The following is a 7,038-nucleotide window of genomic DNA, read 5'->3' as shown; positions in this document are numbered from 1 at the left end:
ACAACCTTGATTTCATATATATAGAGCCATGTGTTGACTGCATAAAGGCTAAGCAGTCTAACACATATAAGAAAGATGTCAAACGCAATAATGGAAAGTTGGAGATAGTGCATATGAATATTTGCAGCCCTTTTTTACCATATTATACGGGTGAAAAGTATTTTATTATATTTATAGACGATTACTCACTGTATATGTATCTCTACTTATTATTTCAAAAATAAAAAATCTTTCAGGTTTTTAAAGACTTCAAGAAAGAAGTAGAGAAACAAATCGGTGAAGTTATTAAAGTTGTCATGTCTTATAAAGGAGACGAATATTATGGTCATTTCATTGAGATGGGACAAAAGGAAAGGTCATTATTGTATTTTCTAAAAGAGAAAGGCATTGTACCTCAGTATATCATGCCTTGTAGTGCTTACCAGAATGGTGTAGCTGAAAGAAGAAATAATATGCTTAAAAAAATGGTTCAAGCGATGTTGAATCACTCAAACATTTCCTTGACTTTGTCGGGTGAAGCTCTTAGAACAGCAATGAATATTTTAAATAATGTTCCTATAAAGGTTGTTCAAAAGACTCCTTACGAGTTATGGGCTAGTAAGAAACCTTCTTTGTCATATATGCGCATATGGGGATGTCCAACATAAGCCAAACTGTATAACTCACATATAAAAGTCTTTGATTCTAGGACGACTAATGGATTTTTCATTAGTTATCCAGAAAGGTCAAAGGGTTTTATGTTTTATTGTCCATCTCATACACTACAAATAGTGGAAACAGATAAAATGAGATTTCTTGAAAATGATTCTATTAGGATAGATGCATCTTAAAATATTGATTTTGAGAAAATACAGGATTCAGGTTTCATACCTGCGAAGGATAAAGACCCAGTTTTTTCTGTCTTTGTTCCTTTGGATAATGTCAAAGATAGTCCGGTCAATAAACACCAATCCCAAATAGAGCAAGTTGTTAATGAGGATATACAACAACAACAAGATACATAAGTTCATTTTGAACCACCTATAGAACTTGTATGGAAATCTTATGAGAACCAAAAAATTCGCTATTCATCTGGACTATGTGGTGTATTTGCAAGAGTCTAATAATTTCATAGATATTGATGATGATCCCTTCACTTTTGCAGAAGCCATCGAAAGTAAAAGATCAACGCATTGGATCAATGCCATGAAAGAAAAGCTTGACTCTATGGCAAAGAACCAAGTGTGGGATCTTGTATCTCGACCTGATGAAGATAAACCTATTGGTTGTAAATGGGTTTATAAGACCAAAACAGACTTTAAAGGTCAAGTGGAGAGGTATAAGGCTAGGCTTGTTGTAAAAGGTTTCACAAAGATAGAGGGCATTGATTATAATGAGACTTTTTCTCTTATCTCAACTAAAGAATCATTGAGGATAATCATGGCCCTTGTAGCTCATTTTGACTTAGAGCTATATCAAATGGATGTGAAAATCGTCTTCCTGAATAGGGATTTAGAATGAAAGGTATACATGCAACAATCTCTTAGTTTTAGTATAGATGACTCGAATCATTTAGTTTGCAAATTAAAGAAGTCAATTTATGGACTTAAATAAACCTCTCACCGTCAGTGGTATAAAAAATTCAATTAGGTAATTATGAACTTTGGATTCACTGAAAATTGTTGATGAGTGCATATACATTAAGACTAGTGGGGGTAAGTTCATAATTTTGGTTTTATATGTTGATGATATTATTCTTTCAACTAATGATTTGAGTCTACTACATGAGACAAAAGATTTTATTTTCTCTCATTTTGATATAAAGGATATGGGTGAGGCTACATATGTTCTTAGAATCGAGATCTGTCGTGACAGAACTAAGGTTGTCCTTAGCCTCTCTCAGTATCTTTAAAGTTCTTAAAAAATATGGGATGGAGAATTGTTCTCATAGTTCGGCACCCATAGTGAAAAGGGATAAATTGAGCTTAAAGAACTATCCTCGGGATGATAATGAAAAAGCTCAGATGACAATTGTTCCATATCCTTCAACAATTGGGAGTTTGCAGTACATGCATACCTGTACATGACCTGATATAGAATTTATTGTAAGAATGTTTGGTAGATATCAATCAAATCTAGGCATTGCGCATTGGAAGGCAGTGAAAAAGGTCATGCGCTATTTATAAGGAATGAAGGATAACATATTGACATACAAAAAAGTTGACCACCTAAAGGTCATTGGATACTCTGATGTGGACTTAGGAGGATGTCTTGACAGTAGAAAATCCACTAATGGATTCATCTTTCTATTAGCAAGTGGTGTTGTCTAATGAAGAAGTAGAAAGCAATATACAACTGTTGCTCATACCATGGATGCAGAATTTATTGTTCTATACAAGACTTTGTCTCAGGCCATCTGGATAAGAAACTTCATTATGAGTCATGGTAATGTGGACTCTATTGAGAGACCACTAAAGATATTTTGTGATAATGAAGCAGTTATGTCCTTTTCAAATAACAACAAGAACTCAACCTCGTGTCGACAAATGGAGTTAAAATATTTTGTTGTTAAAGAAATGACTGAGAATCATATGATATATATTGATACAATTGGTACGAAGGAAATGACTGTGGATCTCCTTAATAAAGGGCTAGCGTCGGGATTGTATTCTCAACATATAAAGGGGATGGGTCTTTTTTATTCCTTCAGATGTATGACAATATATTATGTGATCACATTTGTAAAAATCAATTGATTCTTTATGGCTTTGTTATTGTTGATTTTTGCATAAAGGATATTTTATTTGGTTTGAAAGAATAACAGATTAATAATATTAAAGGACAAATAGAATGGGTTAAAGACCAACCTATTCATAAAGGAAATCTTAACATGCTAAAGCATTGAAAATGAATTGTATTGTAGTACATGAAAATATGATATTTCATAAAAAGGTGTTCATCTTCATGATTCATATAATTCATTATTTTGATAAAGGATAGCATGTGAGCCCTCATGAAAATTGAATCAAAATAACAATAAAACCTTGATATAATATTTTTTCATGTCAATAGGTCAAGTGGGAGAATATTGGAATATTGATCAAATCCAACCTGGTGTGACCCAGTTTGACATGGGTATATCACGGGGGTGATGCATGACTCATGGGAGTTACAAGGCAGTTGTTGCAACTGCCCATGCATGTTAACCACTAGAAGTGGTAACCACCCACTGAAAGCCTTCCTTAGAAGGCTATAAGAAAGGTCTGGTTGCATGATGAGAACAACCATAAAATGCATCCTCTTCTTTCAAATACAGGGTTCAGGGTCCTACTCACCATCGACCTAAGGACTGGGCTCATCATGGGCATCGATAGGCTGAAGAGAACGCCAACATGTCGCATCCATGGCATCTACTGGTATGTATTTGCATTCCGGTTTTGATTTTGAGAATACGCCAACAAATCATTATATCATCTCTCTCTCTCTCTCTCTCTCTCTCTCTCTCTCTCTTACACTCTCAAGATTCAATTTGTTTCCGCTCTTTCTCTCGCTTCGAATATCACCCCCACTCTCTCATTGTTGTTTTGGGTTAATTATCCTTCTCTTACCCTGTATGGTTTGAGAGCCGAAGACTTACTCATCAAGACTTAATGAATACACAAATAACAAAGTTATATGTCGACAGTTCGTAAGTGAAAAAAAGTGAGAATCAAGTGATGACGTGAAATAAAAATATATAGGCAAACCGAGTGGCCTAGGATGTGTAATGTGGTAATATGCGTGTGACACGTCAATTTCTATATATTTCAATAAAAATACATTTTTATATAATGAAGCATCATCAAAATATTTTTTAATAATTAAAGAATTCAAAAAAATGTATTAGTGTATCTTATTTTGAAAAAACAAATCGAGCATGCATGTCGAACTCGAGTCACATACCGAACCTATATCATGGGGGATGAAAACATGCAGGAACGATGTTTTTTGTAGTCAATGATCAAAGTGAGCTAGAATCTTTGAGATCGTGTTTTGAAATATTTTAAAATGGATGCATGCCTCATTCGTCTCTCACTCTCTTACACTCTCGCTCCTCCTCTCTCTCTCTCATTTTCTTTGCTCAGAAGAAGTTATGCTGAAAATCCTAGATGGTGAATATTGGAAGTGGTTGAATGAGATCCACTCTCAAAGCCCTCAGGTTCTCATGGTCACAGTTGATGATCCAAGCGAAAGCAAAGAGGAAGATTATGGGTTCGCCCTTCAATCCCTATTTCAGAAGCTTTCCTTGAACGATGTTGAAGTGGCGAATAAGAATACAATTCAAGAAGTGTTTGAATATGCCACAACTCACTTGCATGAAGACCCCGAATCAGATATATATCATATGCTATATGCGATTGACTTTGATGCAACTTCGGAGGATTTGACTAACTCAAATGTGTGACTCATTCGACAACTCTCAACGGGCAAAGTGTGACTCATTCACTGAGACATATATAAGGTAAATATTGGCTACTAACGAAGGTAAGGCACTAATGAGGAGAAATCACTTTTTCTTTAAAAATTTTTAATTTTTTATAGATCAAATGTTACAGATGTGATCTACATGGTTTTTTTAAGTAGGAAACTTGTTTTGAATCATGTGATTATGACAAGTAGTTAGCTTTTTAAAGGGGTCTAAAAATCAATGGCCTACAATGTGTCAAAATTTCATAACTCAAAATATCACATTTTCATTAGAAAAGCACAATTTAAGGCTTGATTCTTAGCAAACAAACCATGTTGAACACATCTATGTGGTTAGATTGAGTCGACACAAGTTGTACTTATGATTTCTAGGTCATTAGTTTTATATATATGTATATCAGATGCAACTGATTGAGATGTGACTTCGTGGGATTTAACTGACTCAGATGTGTGACTCATATGAGAACTCTCGATGGGCAGAGTGCGACCTAGCAAGACCTTGACCTCTCTTATTATGGCATTGATGGCGAACTATAGGAGTTAGGTCTCTCTCTCTCTCTCTCTCTCTCTCTCTCTCTCTCTCTCCATACTCAAGTGGGGTATTCAGCTCCCGAGTTGGTGCGTGCTTTGTCAAGCTGCGAAAGAATCTACGTTTCACTTGTTCTGGTCTTGCCTAATATTTGTGGAACTCTTCAGCAGGACCTGGAGGCATCCGGAAGTGTTTGTTAAGGAGGAGTCATTTGAGCTAGATCTGATCTTGGGCCCAGTTTGTATTAGGAGTAGCACGAGGTGGAGGTTGATTTGGCGGTCGTGGTTACTTACCTCTTGGTGGTTTGTTTGGATGTGAAACGATGCTCATTTTTGTTAAATTCCGGTTAACATTTATAACCTGGTGCATAAAATCTTGGTAGATGTTTATGTGATCCTGCATATTCATCTTAGTGATCTTCCGCTCCCTCCTATTGACACCTCTCTTTTGCCGCCCTCTGGGCCAGCGGCTCCTACGTGAGCCCGTTTTGTCTGTCTGGTATTCTTTTTCTCTTCTGCTTTCTTTTATTTGTTTTGGCTTTTACTCTTGTTTAGTTCATGGGTTCAACATTTTGTTGATCTTCGTGATGGTGGTAATGTTGAATCTCTCTCTCTCTCTCTCTCTCTCTCTATATATATATATATATATATATATATATATATATATATATATATATATATATATATATATATCATCACCAACCACACATTGGCTGGCCTTGGTAAAACCCATGAAGTTTCTCCTGCCCACCAGCGCAACTTTGACATTATGGCAAAGGACGCCCCTTATGGTTTTAGAACTCATGGCGTCCTGCCAACTTGGTGATGTCCACAAGTCGCCACTGCAGATGAGCAGCAGAGCCCTTGTGAGTTATTTCCCTGTTATTTTCTTGCTTAGTTAATTGAATTTTTGGTTTTTCTTAATCATGCCTTAATTAAGCATGACATTGGATAGAAGACTTGGATGGAGATGATAAGAAAGGATACCAAGGCTTTAAACCTCACCCAAGACATGACATTGGATAGAAATGATTGGAGGAGAAGGATTCATGTGGAGGACCCAAAATGATTTTCTTTTTGGTTCATATCGCCCACCCCAATTGTTTGGAATGAAGGCGTTGTTGTTGTGGTGCCTTAATTAAGCATGAATTTAGATCTTGGTCTAAACTCTAAATAAGATCGAACAATTCTTCCCAGGTAGGAACTTTATATGGTGATATTGGGTCAAACCAACTTTCAGCATGTAAAAAAATATAAATTGACCATATTTAAAAAGTGTAAGTTAGAATCCAATTGAGAAAAAATTACAAAAGAAGGGATCGGTTGGTGACAAGCCATGGTCTGGGATCCAGGACCAAGTACTGGAACTCGGTTGATTTTTGGGGTAAGCTTGGACCTCTGTCTGGGTGCAGAAGGGATCGGAAATAGTGGGATATCAGATGAAAATCTGACATAATTTCCAGATTTCAATACTTAAAGTAAGATCCAATCTACATTCTGATCAAAGATCCAATACACATATTTTGGATCCGAATTCAACCCTACTTCATCAGATCTAATTAGAACCTTGACTCGGACTCTGGGTGCTTTGGATTTGGATTGAAATCTAGCATGACCCGGGCAATATAAATCCTTTTGCACCCACTGGCACTTGGCAGTGTGTTAATGGTCGGATCTTCAGACTTAAGTGAGTCTGAAACTAAATCTGTCTTTGAGATGCTGGTATCAGGTCTGGATTCGGGTTCTATTAGATCTACTATAAAAAAAAACCGTACTCGGGTCCTATAATTCATATTCTATTAGATCTACCATTAAAAAAACCATACTCGGGTCCTATAAGGGTTACATTAACCAAATTGATATATAACCAGTAAAATAATATTTTTTATTGTTTATATTAAAAAATAGGTCTTAATCAGAACTGGTGCCGGACCCAAGTTTTGTATGAAATTTCACAAATCGTGCTCAAATCCATATACTAATCGGACCGTCTGAGTTTGGGCTGGTTTCTAATCGGACTTCCTTTTTATCACCGAACCTTGATCCATAAAGTTTGGTATGGGT

This window comes from Nuphar pumila, chromosome 7 (genome assembly GCF_984573655.1).
Source record: "Nuphar pumila chromosome 7, dmNupPumi1.hap1.1, whole genome shotgun sequence".
Lineage (NCBI taxonomy): Eukaryota > Viridiplantae > Streptophyta > Magnoliopsida > Nymphaeales > Nymphaeaceae > Nuphar > Nuphar pumila.
This window is presented reverse-complemented; position numbering follows the sequence as displayed.